Here is a 16,696-nt window from a genome sequence, read left to right as displayed (position 1 = left end):
ATCTTTGGAAGAAGGCTAAAGCCAATCTTAAGGTATCTCATGAAAAGGTTAGGGAAAAGTATGATCGTGGACGGAGACCCACCACTTTGAAGGTAGGTGACCAGGTGATGGTCAAGAATTTTGTTCCCGCGGGCAAGCTTGCCCCCAGATTTCATGGGCCATGCATCATTCTCGATTTTCTTACGCCGGTTACATTGTTAGTAAGCAATCCAGCCACCGAGAGGATATTTAGGGTTCACCTGTCCCAGGTGAAACCGGTGTAAATTTTGTGTCAACTTGCTTCATATAATTTAATAGGAATATGAAGGTTATATTTTTTTTTTTTTTGAGTTCCACTCTTAAGGCATTCTGCTCCTTCTATTTTATTTTATATGTAAGCATTTTTGTAAAACCTTCCCCGATTTGTTAAACTGCCATCCGGTCCTTGCCACGGCCATTACCACGCTCCCGTCTCCTGCTCCACTACACACAGTGGCTGGTTTAGATGAACTGCCATGGATCCCTGCACGCCGCTGGCCCCTCTTATCTCTCTACAAGCCTGTGCCCTCAAAAAAAAAGAAAGATAATTGTCCAACAATTCTGCCGCCTAGCTTAAATGTTTCAGTGCCCCCGCAGCCGCGTGGCGCTGTGCCGCGGCTGGGTTCGTGGACGGGCCCCCTCGGCCCCAGCGAGGACGACATGTGCACGGCGAGCCGGAGCTCTCCTCCCGGCCTAGGCTGATGTGCGGCGCACGACCTGCTACATGCCCGCAGCCTGTATCTGTTCACCGCGGGCGCGGCGTGCTTCAACACCTCTGCTCCCCTCATAGCGCGGGCGAGCGGTATCTCAGGGTACTTGAGGGGTCCGAGCGGCCTCCTTTGGACGCAAGCTGCAACGGCCGGTCTGGCCATCCAACTTCATCAACATCAACTACATGGACAGTTACGATAAGCAATGACTACACTCAGGAATTCAACAGCAATATTTGGTGGACATTGCAAAATTTTCATCACTTTTAAGTATTAAAAGTCCATCTTCGGAATTCTACTTCTACAAACTTAAAAACTTTACTTCACCTGCAACAACAAAATTTTGAAACTGAATCAAACCAAATTAAGAAAATCTTATAAATATTTTTTTGGCAATTAATCTCCATACCTACATCAAAACTTGGACCTTGTTTTCAAACAATTTCATGTGTCACCCCGGGAGGAACTTTTGGTGGGGGGAGGTCTGTACCGGGCGGTACACCTCCACACCGCTAATTTAAAATGTGCGCCAGTTGAAACTCCTCTGCTGGAGGAAGTCTGAACTTTATCATACATACATACATACATTATCATTATAGACTGTTATGCCTTTCAGCGTTCAGTCTGCAAGCCTCTGAGAATTTACTAAACGTCGCCACAATCCTCGATTTCCAACTAGTGTTGTGGCCTCATTTAGTTCTATACCTCTTATCTTTAAATCGTTAGAAACAGAGTCTAACCATCGTCGTCTTGGTCTCCCTCTACTTCTCTTACCCTCCATAACAGAGTCAATTATTCTCCTAGGTAACCTATCCTCCTCCATTCGCCTCACATGACCCCACCACCGAAGCCGGTTTATGCGTACAGCTTCATCCATCGAGTTCATTCCTAAATTAGCCTTTATCTCCTCATTCCGAGTTCCCTCCTGCCATTGTTCCCACCTGTTTGTACCAGCAATCATTCTTGCTACTTTCATGTCTGTTACTTCTAACTTATGAATAAGATATCCTGAGTCCACCCAGCTTTCGCTCCCATAAAGCAAAGTTGGTCTGAAAACAGACCGATGTAAAGATAGTTTCGTCTGGGAGCTGACTTCCTTCTTACAGAATACTGCTGATCGCAACTGCGAGCTCACTGCATTAGCTTTACTACACCTTGATTCAATCTCACTTACTATATTACCATCCTGGGAAAACACACAACCTAAATACTTGAAATTATCGACCTGTTCTAGCTTTGTATCACCAATCTGACATTCAATTCTATTGGATTTCTTACCTACTGACATCAATTTAGTCTTCGAGAGGCTAATTTTCATACCATACTCATTGCACCTATTTTCAAGTTCCAAGATGTTAGACTGCAGGCTTTCGGCACAGTCTGCCATTAAGACCAAGTCGTCAGCATAGGCCAGGCTGCTTACTACATTTCCACCTAACTGAATCCCTCCCTGCCATTTTATACCTTTCAGCATATGATCCATGTAAACTACAAACAGCAAAGGTGAAAGATTACAGCCTTGTCTAACTCCTGTAAGTACCCTGAACCAAGAACTCATTCTACCATCAATTCTCACTGAAGCCCAATTGTCAACATAAATGCCTTTGATTGATTTTAATAATCTACCTTTAATTCCATAGTCCTCCAGTATGGCGAACATCTTTTCCCTCGGTACCCTGTCATATGCTTTCTCTAGATCTACGAAACATAAACACAACTGCCTATTCCTCTCGTAGCATTTTTCAATTACCTGGCGCATACTGAAAATCTGATCCTGACAGCCTCTCTGTGGTCTGAAACCACACTGGTTTTCATCCAACTTCCTCTCAACGACTGAACGCACCCTCCCTTCCAAGATGCCTGTGAATACTTTGCCTGGTATACTAATCAATGAGATACCTCGATAGTTGTTGCAATCCTTCCTGTTCCCTTGCTTATAGATAGGTGCAATTACTGCTTTTGTCCAATCTGAAGGTACCTTACCAACACTCCACGCTAATTTGACTAGTCTATGAAGCCATTTCATCCCTGCCTTCCCACTATACTTCACCATTTCAGGTCTAATTTCATCTATTCCTGCTGCCTTATGACAATGGAGTTTATTTACTATCCTTTCCACTTCCTCAAGCATAATTTCACCAACATCATTTTCCTCCTCCCCATGAGCTTGACTGTTTGCAACACCACCATGATGATTCCCTTTTACATTGAGAAGATGTTCAAAATATTCCCTCCACCTCTCCAGTGATTCCCTGGGATCTGTTATGAGTTCACCTGAATTACTCAAAACACTGTTCATTTCCTTTTTCGCTCCCTTCCTAAGATTCTTTATTACTGTCCAGAAAGGTTTCCCTGCTGCTTGACCTAGCCTTTCCAGGTTATTACCAAAATCTTCCCATGACTTCTTTTTGGATTCAACAACTATTTGTTTCGCTCTGTTTCTTTCATCCACGTACAAATCCCTGTCTGCCTCGGCCCTTGTTTGGAGCCATTTCTGATAAGCCTTCTTTTTACGTTTACAGGCTGCTCTCACTTCATCATTCCACCAAGATGTTCGCCTTTTCCCATCTTTACACACAGTTGTTCCTAGGCATTCCCTTGCTGTTTCTACTACAGCATTCCTGTATGCCACCCATTCACTTTCTATATCCTGAACCTGCTTACCGTCTACTGTTCGAAACTTCTCACTAATCATATCCATGTACTTCTGTCTAATTTCCTCGTCCTGGAGATTTTCTACCCTTATTCGTTTGCAGACAGATTTCACTTTCTCTACCCTAGGCCTAGAGATACTTTGTTCACTACAGATCAGATAATGGTCTGTATCATCGAAAAATCCCCGAAAAACTCGTACATTCCTAAAAGATTTCCTGAATTCAAAGTCTGTTAAGATATAGTCTATTATGGATCTGGTACCCCTAGCCTCCCATGTGAAGCGGTGAATAGCCTTATGCTTGAAGAATGTGTTCGTAACAGCTAAACCCATACTAGCACAGAAGTCCAGCAAACGCTTCCCATTCCCATTAGCTTTCATATCTTCCCCACATTTACCAATCACCCTTTCGTATCCTTCAGTTCTATTCCCAACTCTCGCATTGAAATCGCCCATTAGCACTATTCTATCCTTGCTGTTGACCCTGACCACGATGTCACTCAATGCTTCATAAAACTTGTCAACTTCATCCTCATCTGCACCCTCACATGGTGAATACACGGACACAATTCTTGTCCTAATTCCTCCCACTGACAAATCTACCCACATCATTCGCTCACTTACGTGCCTAACAGAAACTATGTTGCGTGCAATGGTATTCCTGATAAAGAGCCCTACCCCAGACTCTGCCCTTCCCTTTCTAACACCCGTCAAGTACACTTTATAATCTCCTATCTCTTCCTCCTTATCTCCCCTTACCCGAATATCACTTACTCCTAGCACATCCAGCTGCATCCTCTTTGCTGACTCAGCAAGTTCTACCTTCTTTCTTTCATAAGCCCCATTAATATTGATAGCTCCCCATCGAATTCCATTTCGTTCGCCAAGTTGTTTCCAAGGAGTCCCTCGCCTGTCAAATGGGAGTGGGACTCCATTACTCCCATAGGTCCGAGGCTTGCTTAAAGTGTTCTGAGCTCGGTAAATTCATGAAGCAGGATGCTGCCCTACTTGCACGTAGTCCAAGTGAGGATCTCTCCTCTAACGGGTTATGGACCACCGGTGAATTGTGTAGTCCTAGCCGCCTGAGCACAAGGAGGGCCACGACTCAGAATATGTCCGAGATGCCCACTCCCATTCCATAGCAACTGGTATCCCGACTCTCACTTACTAGGCCACTCAGCCGTTGCCCATGGTTCACGAACTAGGACGTGACTACAGTAACCCACAAACATGAACCATCTGAATGTACTGAACTTTATCTACGCTATTAATTCTTTACCTTCTCAGAAGATGTCACCACGTGGAAAATTTTGAGTTTTTGAACTGTGTCATTTTTGATGTGTTTTTGTTTCGCTTGAAGTAAGAAGTGTGATCTTTCTCTTCTAGAGGACACTACTGAAGATCAACAATAGTGCACCCTAGTGCGGAGTCAAAGAACTATTTTGTTGGAGAAATTTTTATTTCAAATGTTTGTTTCTTGTTAAATTTCTTTCTGTTATTGTTTAAGTTGGCTGTATACCCCTCTCTTTCCCCTTGTTTTGCATTTAACCAATCCTGAATTTCTTTGAGTTATTTCCGACCAATCCGATGTATCTTCCCCCAACTTGGATATGTTTCTGTACCCGAGCCAATAAAAAGTTTGTGGGAGGGTTTTTTCATTCCCCTAACGCCTAGAACCTTCTGCGAGAGGATATAAACTGCTGATTTTAGGGTCTCCGGGCCACTTCTGTTCCATCTTTCAGTGTGTAAAGTACATAGCAGGAGGCGGGAAGCGCCTCTTTCCTCGGCAGCGGTCAGCAACAAGGTAATGGCCAATTAATAACTTCTTTCTTGGCTAGCTCAGCAGTTTAACTCTCGGGGCGGGTTCTAAGCGTTCCACCATGTAACCTTTCCCTAAATGTAACTACTCTTTTCATATATTCTCTTTTAAAGCTACATACTGGGATAGAGAGTGCTAACCCTCTCGACCTCCCACTCATATTGTTGTGAGGTGAACTTAGTTTTCTCAACCTATTCTTCGTTAATGTAAAACAAATGGTTCTCTTCTTAAGTCACCTCTTTAGTATGGGATTAGCCCTTGTATTAACGGCCTAGTGCCAAGTAGGTCTTAATCAAAGTGTACTAGGAGTGCAAGCTTGCCTCCTCTCAAATTGTTATTTTAGAGGTCATTTAATTAACCTTCTTTTCATTTAATAGACCTCAGTAGATTGGGTATTTTACCCCTGTGTTTACGTCCGCTGAGGACAGCTTGAAGGTGGAGTTTGATGATGATGATGCTTGTTGTTTTAAGGGGCCTAACATCGAAGGTCATCGGCCCCTAATGGTACGAAATGAAAGAACAAAAAATTCAAAGGCATCCACTGACCAAAATAAAAATAAAATGTCATGAAGAATGAATGAATGGATGGACAGGAACCCAACAGAACACAAAATAAACAAACAAAAACCAGTGGAGCGGACTCAATGCAAATAGAAAATAACATTAATTCCGACCAAGGAACCACTTACAAAGCACAATGATGCTTGGTGGCTAAAGGGGGTGCAAAATCCACGTCTAAGGCCCCACAGAATGGTACATGTCGCGAGTAAAATAGAACCATGGTATGTGTCATGTTGGGGTAGTAATCAGAAGTAGCGAAGACTCACGATGTTCCACAAAAGATGGTACTACTCACAAGTATTGCAATACGTACAAGTAACGCAGACCTATGGTGTTTCGCACACAATGGCGCCACCTACAGCCAACGCAAACCGATGAGTTTCCTCACCTAGGGTACTAGTCACGGGTGCCGGTCCCAAGGGCCCCGTGGTGTTCCGCACATAGTGAGTACTAATCACAGGCAACGCAGACCCACGGTGTCGCTCATATAGTGGTACAACTCACAGGCTACGCCCAGACCCGCGGTGTTGCCCACATGGGTACAACGCACGGGTACTGGAATCCACCAGGCCAGGCTTTTTACTGCAACGAATCACAAACATATTTCGTACCATGTTAGTGATACTACTCGCAAGTACATGCAACCCATGGTGTTCCCCGCATGATGGTACGAATCAAGAGTAGTTTCATGGTTCTAATTCATTCATCCCTTGGTCGCCCCTTTTAGTCGCCTCGCACGACAGGCAGGGGATACCGTGGGTGTATTATTCGTCAGCCTCCCCCACCCACAGGGGGTGTGTGTTTGGTCCGCGAGAGGTATTTTATTTCCCTCAAGTCCGCCGGCAAGCCGGTTAGGACCCCCCTATCCGCCACCTGGGACGCGCCACGTGGGAGTATCACCTCTCCCCCTGCTACGCCTGCGTAGCAGGTTCGTGGAAGGTGGAGTTTGGTGTGGCCTGGGAGAGGCTTAAATTTGAGAGCGAGTGGCTCTTTTCTTGAGTGTTGTATGCCTCGTGGAGGCTTTTCAGTGTAATTTGGAGCAAAGGCTCCTAGGTATGAATGGGGTTTTCTGCCCCTCTGTTATAATTCGTGGTTGGGGTAAAGCTGAGCTAATTGCCCAAGGATTGTTAAGTCAGGGCGCGAAGCCCAAATCCTGTAAATATTGTAACTAACCTTTTGGATTCGCTACTTTGTACCTGCCATGCTTGTTATTTCTTTGTTTTTTGAAAAAGAAAATATAACCTTGTTAAATTTTACATTAGCTTTGATTCCGTAGTTTGAGACCCGTTCACGCCCGCACCTTCTTTCACCTCTACCTACCACCAAAACACGGTAACAGGGTTAAAGGAATATTTCCATCTGGGCGTATTTTGAGGCTTCATCACTTCGTGCTGAGAACTACCAAACTGCAGGGCAACAAGTGTGTGTTGAGTTGCAACCCCTCCAATAATTGACATCCAAAATTCGTTTGGCTGATTTAGAAAGTGATACAACCCAAGTCCGTAAAATTACAAATGAAGAGTTTGAAAAAAGTTCGTATGGGCATGAATCATCTGGTCATCTGGATCCTGCTAGAGTTGCTGTCTCTCACACGAGACGTAATCTGAGAGCTACCCTCTTCCTCGAGATCCCTATGGATCACCGATTTCTCACCGTATGGATCAAACGCAGGATATGTTAATCCATGGAGCTGAGAAGATACTCATCAATCAACCTCATCTTTCTGCCAATTAATCAAAGAGTTTTATTTGAAAGCATTTGGATATCGTAGCAGTGCTCCCATGAATTTGCTAGATCTCATCCTTGACTACACAACCCTAAGATTTGAATCAAGAGCAATTATTGTTCGCTTTGCTGACGATCAGGGAGGATTCTCTGCCCTCTGTGCAACTTTATTTCCCAATTGTAGAAATATGGACAATGATTTATCCCCGTCTCTATTCGATCGTCCACGAATGCCCCCTGACGACATCCGATTATAACCACCTGCTGCCAAAGAGCGAGTCTTAAGAAACGCGTGCGAGTTAAAAATTGTTACATAACATTGCCTCATGTTTCAAATTTTTATGCTACCGCATTAGGACCACAAGCCTCGTGTATTCTCGTAGCGTGTGATGCTCAAATTCCTTGGAAAAAATCTTCAAGATGACACTAATATTGCTCAAAACCTAGTTGATTTCTGTAAAATACATAGTACGAAATGAAATAACAAAAATCATCCACTGTCCAAAATAAAAAATTTCATGAAGAATGAATGGATGGACATGAACCAAAAAAACAAGCAAACAAAAAACAGTGGATTCTACTAAAAAAATATCATAAATAATAGTATGACTGACCAAGGGACCTCTTATAAAGCACAATCCTGAATCGAGGATGCTTGATGTCTAAAGGGGTCCAAAATACAGGTCTAAGGACCCTTAGAATGGTACATGTCGCGAGTCAAGTAGAGCCATGGCATTTCTCACGTTGGGGTACAAATCAAAAGTAGCGAAGATTCACGGTGTTCCACTCAAGATGGTACTACTCACAAGTATTGTACTTCGTATAGGGAACGCAGACCTATGGTGTTTCTCACACAATGGCGCCACTCTTAGCCAACGCAAACCGATCAGGTTCCTCACCTAGGTGTACTAGTCACGGGTATCGGTATTCCCGTGGTGTTCCGCACATAGTAGGTACTAATCACAGGCAACGCAGACCTACGGTGTCGCTCAAATGTGGTACAACTCACAGGCTACGCCCGGACCCGCGGTGTTGCTCACATGGGTACGAAGCACGGGTACTGGAAACCCACAGACCAGCGTCTTTGCTGCTACTAATCTCAAACCTATTTCGTACCTAATAAAGTGGTACTCGCAAGTACAGGCAACCCCGCGTGATGGTACGAATGGTTCTAATTCAATCATCCCTTGGTCGCCCCTTTTAGTCGCCTCTCACGACAGGCAGGGGATACCGAGGAGTCCCCGAGAAAAACGGAATGGACTCCTCAGCAGCTGCAAGAATAACTTGGGTGACGTAAGTTATTTCCTCGCCGACGATCCGCCTGATATCATCGTTAAAGACAGCTAGTGATGTGTACTTTGGCCAATCAGCATGTTTAAGAATCCATCGAGGGGGAGCCTCGACGGATTTATATTTCAACAAAGTAAGGATCACAGCGATCATCGTGTGCATTCCACCGAAACAGTGGAAAAACGTTCGGTTGCATAGACTTACGTCTATGCGAGAATATGTGTCGTAGGGTACACTAAAGTGAGTTGGTTCCCCTGTGCTCAAAATACATAAATCCAGGTCTGTTAGTAGTGTTTCCAGCTCTCTTCCCCGGGGGCAAGGCGTCTCAGAGCCCCATATGGGGTATTGGGCGTTAAAATCGCCCAATAAGAGGAAGGGAGGTGGAAGCTGATCTATAAGATCAGCGACATCATTTATGTTCAGATGCTGGCCAGGTGGAAGATAAACATTACACACTGCTGCTAATACAGGTAGCGGAACGCGAACAGCGACAGCCTCGAGAGGGGTTCTTAATGGAACCACCTCGCTGTAGGTATAAGAACGTACAAAAATGCCAACACCACCGGAAGCCCGATGAGCATAGTACCGTTCTGTCGAGTATAATGTGAAATTTCTCAAGACCGTATGATGACCAGGTCTGAAGTTGGTCTTCTGAATACAGACTATACTCGCTGCGTACTCACTAATGATCTGACGTAATTCAGCAAGATGCCTGTCATAACCGTTACAATTCCACTGCAACAGGGTCACAGTGTGGACTATAAAAGGAGATTTAGGTTATGAGCGACAAAATGCCCGTAAGCCTAAACACTATCTACTTCTACATCCGAAGATGTAGGGGACAGCGCGACATCCATCCCGTCATCAAAAGATGGCAGGGTTGCCGCCAAGAAATTCGACAATTCTCGGGGGCGAAGCTGTCCCCTACGAGGAGAGCGCGCATGGTTGGGAGGAGTGCCTCCCGGCGCAGACTCGTACCCCCCAGATGGGGTGCATTACTTGTCCTTCGCAGGGGAAGTCCGAGAGCGCTCATCACGGGCGCTCTTCTTCGGCTTCTTTATTTCAAGTTTAGACGGGCTGGGAGATGGTTTCCCAGCCCTGGTCGACGATGCCGCCTCCGCCGGCTGGGTAAGACATTCGTCGACCTCTTAGGGGGGGGGACTCTTCCCCCCTTGCTGTGCCGGCTGGGAACTGCCAGCCTGCACAGACTTCTGGTTGGTCGAAGGTGGGGTGGCCCCCCCTTCAAGCTTTGACTATTTGCGACCAGAGGCTGCCGAAGGAAACAGGTATCAAGTTGGCCACTCTAGGCTGTCTACGGTAACGATTATGCGCGCGACGGTGTTCTTTGATGGCTGCTGCTATTTCATCGTACCACCAAGGAACGAGTTTTCGGCGAGAAGTCCCCGAGAAAAACGGAATGGACTCCTCAGCAGCAGCAAGAACAATTTCGGTGACATAAGCTATTTCCTCGCCTACGGTCCGCCTGATATCATCGTTAAGTACAGCTAATGATGTGTACTTTTGCCAATCAGCATGTTTAAAAATCCATCGAGGGGGAGCCTCGACGGGTTTATTTTTCTACAAAATAAGAATGATGGGAAAATGGTCACTGTCACAGAGATCATCGTGTGCATTCCACTGAAACAGTGGAACCAACGTTCGGCTGCATAGACTTCCGTCTATGCGAGAATATGTGCCGTAACGTACACTAAAGTGAGTGGGTTCCTCTGTGTTCAAAATACATAAATCCAGCTCTGTTAGTAGTGTTTTCAGCTCTCTTCCTCGGGGGCAAGGTGTCTCAGAGCCCCATATGGGTTGAGGGCGGGTCGCGTCCTTGGTGGTCGCTGGCACGGGCTTTCGAGCTTAGTCGCACACGTAGGAGCTATATCGCCGAGCAACACGCACATCAATGATTTAGAGTGGCCTACATCCAACCCTCAAAAAAAAAAAAATTAAAAAAATAAAGAGGGGACCATGGCCACATGACCCTTTAAATCGCCTTCCATCCACTGAAGGCCCAACATATTTGACCAAACCGCAATGCATGTCCACGCCTAGGTCGCCCCTTTTTGTCGCTTCATACAACAGGCAGGGGATACCGCGGGTGTATTATCCATGTGCGTACCACCCCCACAGGGGTAGGAAAGAACTATTCCCTGCTTTGACCAGCAGCGTAACCGCAATGTAAACACATCCAGTGCTCGCGCCCCATATTCCCTAAGCCGTGTTTGTCCTGTTATAGAGTGCGGAGTGTAGCCTCTTGGTGAACGTGGCAACATAATGACACAACGACGCCATCTGGACCTCGTTTTGCAGGGTAGTGATGGCTAAAGCAACAATCTCTGAAATGAATAAGAACAGGATTACATGTGTATCGAACAACTTTAAATCGAAAACATTTGTAATTAAAAACGGTGAACAAGAGTTTGATGATGATGATGCTTGTTGTTTAAAGGGGCCTAACATCGAAGGTCATCGGCCCCTAATGGAACGAGATAAACGACATGAGAGATGATGTTAAAGTTTTAAAAACATATCCACTGACTAGAGTTAAAAAAATGATGGAGAAAAATGAGGGTGAGATTAAAACAATCAGTGGATCTAATACGCAATCCTTTCTTTCTAATAAAATAAGAGAATCTACAGGAAAACAAAAGAATAAGGCATTGCCTGGTAGTACATAATTTACGAGAGACATTAAAATAACACATTAAAATACGCAACACAAACTAAAATTAAGTCAATAGGATAAAAGCGAAAGTGACACAAAACACACTAGGACAAAGGACAGCATCACACACGATAAAACAGTCCACTATCCCTCACAAAGCGGACGACGAGGTCTGCTGACTGCTCGTCATCACGCAAGATAAGGGAGATAGTACTCGGAAGGTTAAGACTACGGCGCAGATCGACCACGTCCACACACTCCGTAAGGATGTGCACCACGGTAAGATGGTCGCCGCAGGTACACACCGAAGGGGTTCTCCTTTCAAAAGATGCGAGTGAGTCAAGATACCGTGGCCGGTCCGAAGACGACATAATACCACGGCTTCCCTCCGCGAAGCCCGAAGGGAAGTCCTCCATACCTTCGTTGTTCCTTTTATCGCTCTCAGATTATTGGGAAGTGGAATGGCCTGCCACTCCATCTCGCAATGGGACATAACAAGATGTCGCAGCTGGGAGCGAATATCACTTACTGGAACCTTGAAAGGCAACGGGGGCAGTGTAACTGCCTCCTTGGCAGCCTGATCTACTAACTCGTTTCCGTCTATGCCCATGTGGCCTGGGAGCCACAGAAACGTGATTCTGGTGCCAGCATCCCAACACCCGGCCAGCAGGTAGTGGATCCGCTGCACCAGAGGGTGCCGAGGGAAACAGGTATCTATAGACTGGAGCGAACTCAAGGAGTCGGTACACAGAAGAAAGTGTCGGCGCTCATTGTACAGTGCATACCGCAGAGCCTCATAGATAGCATAGAGCTCTGCTGTGTACACACTACAGGTTGCCGGAAGAGCAAAAAGGAACCTATCATTACCAACAACGAACGCACAGCCCACCTTCGTATCTGTCCTTGAACCATCCGTGTAGACGACGACTGAACCTGCATAGCGGCCAACAACGGACAGGAAGAGCCTCCGATAAATCGAAGGGTCCGTGTTTTCCTTTGGGCCAGTGTGCAGATCCAGGATTACTTCAGGTCGTCGTACGACCCACGGAGGTACCCCACTTGGTTGTCTGACAAGGCAAGGAACCGAAGGTACGTCAAACAATTCGGAAATGCTATCCAAGCGTATCCCAACCGGCCGCGTCGCTCGAGGACGAGAAGCGTACAGCAAACGGTTGCTATTGTTGAACACGCAAGGATAGCTTGGATGAAGTGGCATCTGTCGCAAATTGGCAGCATATGTAAGGAGAAGTTGCTGGCGCCTCAGGTGTAAAGGCGGCACAACAGACTCAGCGAGCAGGCTAGCGACGGGGCTTGTACGAAAAGCTCCCGTTGCCAACCTAACCCCGCTGTGGTGGATACTGTTCAGCTTCGCAAGAACGCTTGGTCTTGCGGAGCCATATGCTGCACTGCCGTAGTCTAACCGGGATAAAATGTGTGCCCGATAGAATCGCAGGAGCACCGTGCGGTCAGCCCCCCAAGAAGTGCTGCTAAGAAACTTAAGGATATTAAGCTTCCTAGTGCATTGCACTTTTAAATGCCGCACGTGTGGCTCCCACGATAATTTACTGTCAAAAAGGAGCCCAAGAAATCGGTAAGTGTCAACTACTGGAAGAACGACGTTGTCTAAATAAAGGTCAGATGGGGGTGAAGAGTACGTTGACGACAAAAGTGGACAACGGAGGTCTTTGCGGCAGAAAACCGAAAGCCATGTTCTAAGGTCCACTTCTCGAACCTCCTAACAGCTTGCTGTAACTGTCGCTCTGCGACTGCCATACTGCACGACCTATAGTGCAGAGCAAAATCATCCACATATAGGGACGGTATTACGGCTGGACCAGCAGCAGCGACAATACCGTTTATGGCAATCGCGAACAGAGTGACACTAAGAACCGATCGCTGTGGTACTCCATTTTCTTAAACGTGGTATTGCGAATATGTCCTCCCTACTCGGACACGGAATAGACGGAGGGACAAAAAATTCGCAATAAATACCGGCAAGTTACCTCGAAATCTCCATTGATGCAGGACCTAACGGATGCCATATCGCCAGGTGGTGTCGTAAGCCTTCTCCACGTCAAAGAAGACAGCTACCAAGTGCTGTTTGCGGAGAAACGCATCCTGGATAGAGCTCTCCAGGCGTACCAAGTGGTCTATGGTGGATCGAGCGGATCGAAATCCACATTTGTACTCGGAAAAGAGTCCTTGTTTCTCCAGACACCTCACGAGTCTGCGATTAACCATCCTCTCAAATAGCTTACACAGGCAATTTGTAAGACAAATCGGTCTGTAACTTCCTGCATACTTAGGATCTTTGTCAGGCTTGAGGACAGGAATGACTATGCCCTCTCGCCACTGAGACGGAAAATCACCCTCTCTCCAGATTCGGTTGAACACACGAAGGAGATATAGTAAACTATCATCACTAAGGTGTTTCAACATCTGGTTATGGATGTTGTCCGGTCCAGGAGACGTGTCCTTGCAAAGCGCTAAGGCGCTGCGGAGTTCCCACTCCGTAAAAGGCACGTTATAGTCCTCTGAAGCTTGGGTGGCAAAACTAAGGTGATGACGTTCTGCCACCCGCTTCAGAGGGAGGAAATCAGGATGGTAATTCCCGGAGCCAGAGACATCCGCGAAATGACTAGCGAGATGATTAGCAATCGCGAGGGGATCAGTGGCGACACCGCCTGCAATGGAAATTCCCGGTACAGCAGATGATCCTTGAATACTTGAAATTCGTCGAAGTTTCGTCCACACATGAGATGATGGAGTATGTGACGTCATGGACGACACATATCTCTCCCACGAAGCCTTCTTACTTTGGCGAATAAGAACTCGCGCCTTAGCGCGGAGTTTCTTAAATGCTACCAAGTTGGCCACAGTAGGCTGTCGACGGTAACGTTTATGAGCGCGACGGCGTTCTTTGATGGCTGCTGCTATTTCATCGTTCCACCAAGGAACGAGTTTTCGGCGAGGAGCCCCCAAGAAAAACGGAATGGACTCCTCAGCAGCAGCAAGAATAACTTGGGTGACGTAAGTTATTTCCTCGCCGACGATCCGCCTGATATCGTCATTAAAGACAGCTAGGGATGAGAACTTTGCCCAATCAGCACGTTTAAGAATCCATCGAGGGGGAGCCTCGACGGATTTATGCTTCAACAAAGTAAGGATAATAGGAAAATGGTCACTGTCACAGAGATCATCGTGTGTATTCCACCGAAACAGTCGAACCAACGTTCGGCTGCATAGACTTAAGTCGATCCGAGAATACGTGCCATAACGTACTCTAAAGTGAGTTGGTTCCCCTGTGTTCAAAATACATAAATCCAGCTCAGTTGCTAATATTTCCAGCTCTCTTCCCCGGGGGCAAGGAGCCTCAGAGCCCCACATGGGGTGATGGGCGTTAAAATCGCCCAATAAAAGGAAGGGAGGTGGAAGCTGATCTATGAGATCAACGACATCAGTTATATTAAGATGCTGGCCTGGTGGAAAATAAACATTACACACTGTTGCTATGACAGGCAGTGAAACGCGAACAGCTAGAGCCTCGAGCGAAGTTCTTAATGGCACCTCTTCGCTGTAGGTATCAGAACGTACAAAAATGCCAACGCCACCGGAAGCCCGGTGTGCATAGTATGGTTCTGTAGAGTATAGCTTAAAATTTCTCAAGACCGTACGATGACCAGGTCTGAACTTGGTCTCCTGAATACAGACTATACTCGCTGCGTACTCACTAATGAGCTGACGTAACTCAGCAAGATGCCTGTCATAACCATTACAATTCCACTGTAACAGTGCCATAGTGTGGACGATATAACTAGTGTTAGGTTATGAGCAATAAAATGCTCACAAACCTAAAGACTATCAACATCTACATCCGTAGATGTAGTGGACAGCGCGACATCCATCTCGTCGTCAACAGAGGGCGGGGATGCCGCCCAGAACTTCGACGTTTTTCGGGGGCGAAGGGGTCCCCTACGAGGAGAGCGCGCAGGTTTCGGAGCAGGAGTACCGCCCGGCGCAGACTTATACCCCTCGGGTGGGGGGCATGACTTCTCCTTCGCAGGGGAAGTCCGAGAGCGCTCAGGACGGGCGCTCTTCTTCCCCTTCTTTTTTTCGAGTTTAGACGGCCTGGGAGGTGGTTTCCCAGCCCTGGTCGACGATGCCGCCTCCGCCGGCAGGGGCACGGCTTTCGTCGACCTCCTAGGGGGGGGACTTAGTCTTCCCCCCTTGCTGTGCCGGCTGGGAACTGCCAGCCTGCACAGACTTCTGGTTGGTCGAAGGTGGGGTGGTCCCCCTTCGAGCTTCTGCTCTTTGCGACGTCGCTGGGAGCAGCAACAGTCGCCTTGGGCGCAGCGATCAGCACAGGTGACGATGTTGAAAATGACGAACCTGGAAGACTCTGAGCGATCATGCTGTAGTCGAGTGTACGGGCAGGTGTATTCGTGGAATTAAACTTACGGCGCGCTTCCTGGTAGGAAAGGCCATCCAGGGTCTTGATCTCCTGGATCTTCTTCTCACTCAGGTATGTCGGACAGTTCCGATCCCGAGGAGAATGAAAACCGGAGCAGTTAGTGCACTTGTACGGAGTTGTGCACTCCTCCGCGCCGTTAGCTACTCGTCCACATGTACCACATACAGCCTGATTCGAACAGCGAGAGACCATATGTCCGAATCGCTGGCATTGATAGCATCGCATAGGAGGCGGGATGTACGGCCTCACATCGCAACGATAAGTTGTTACCTTGACTTTCTCTGGTAACACTGACAACTTGAAAGAGACAATGAAGGCACCAGTGGCAACGTCTTCACCGTTGACCTTGCGAGTAATGCGCCGGACGTGTGTCACGCCACGGTTCTTCATGTCTTCCATCAACTCGTCATCAGTGTTCAAAATCAGGTCGCGGTGAAAGATGACTCCGCGAACCAGGTTCAAGGACTTATGCTCCTCCACTTTGACGGGGATTTCGCCAAAGTGGTCGCACTTATGCAGCTGATCAGCTTGCAGTGCTGTACGAGTCTTCATAAGCAAACTACCGTTGCGCATTTTCTTAAGGTCCTTAAGTTCGCCGTAAACGCCTTCGATGTGTCGACTAAAAAGGATCGACTTCACCAGCTTAAAATCATGCCCATCGGTTCTGGTAGCGACCAGAAACCTAGGGAAGCTCGATCCCATTCCTTCACGCTGCGCATGTTCCCAGGGGGTTGAACCTCTCAGGGAAGCAAAAGTTAAAGACTTAGCTGGGGGACCA

This window comes from Anabrus simplex, chromosome 4 (assembly GCF_040414725.1).
Source record: "Anabrus simplex isolate iqAnaSimp1 chromosome 4, ASM4041472v1, whole genome shotgun sequence".
Classification (NCBI taxonomy): domain Eukaryota; kingdom Metazoa; phylum Arthropoda; class Insecta; order Orthoptera; family Tettigoniidae; genus Anabrus; species Anabrus simplex.
The sequence above is the reverse complement of the archived record's forward strand: the minus strand, read 5'-3'. Positions refer to the sequence as shown.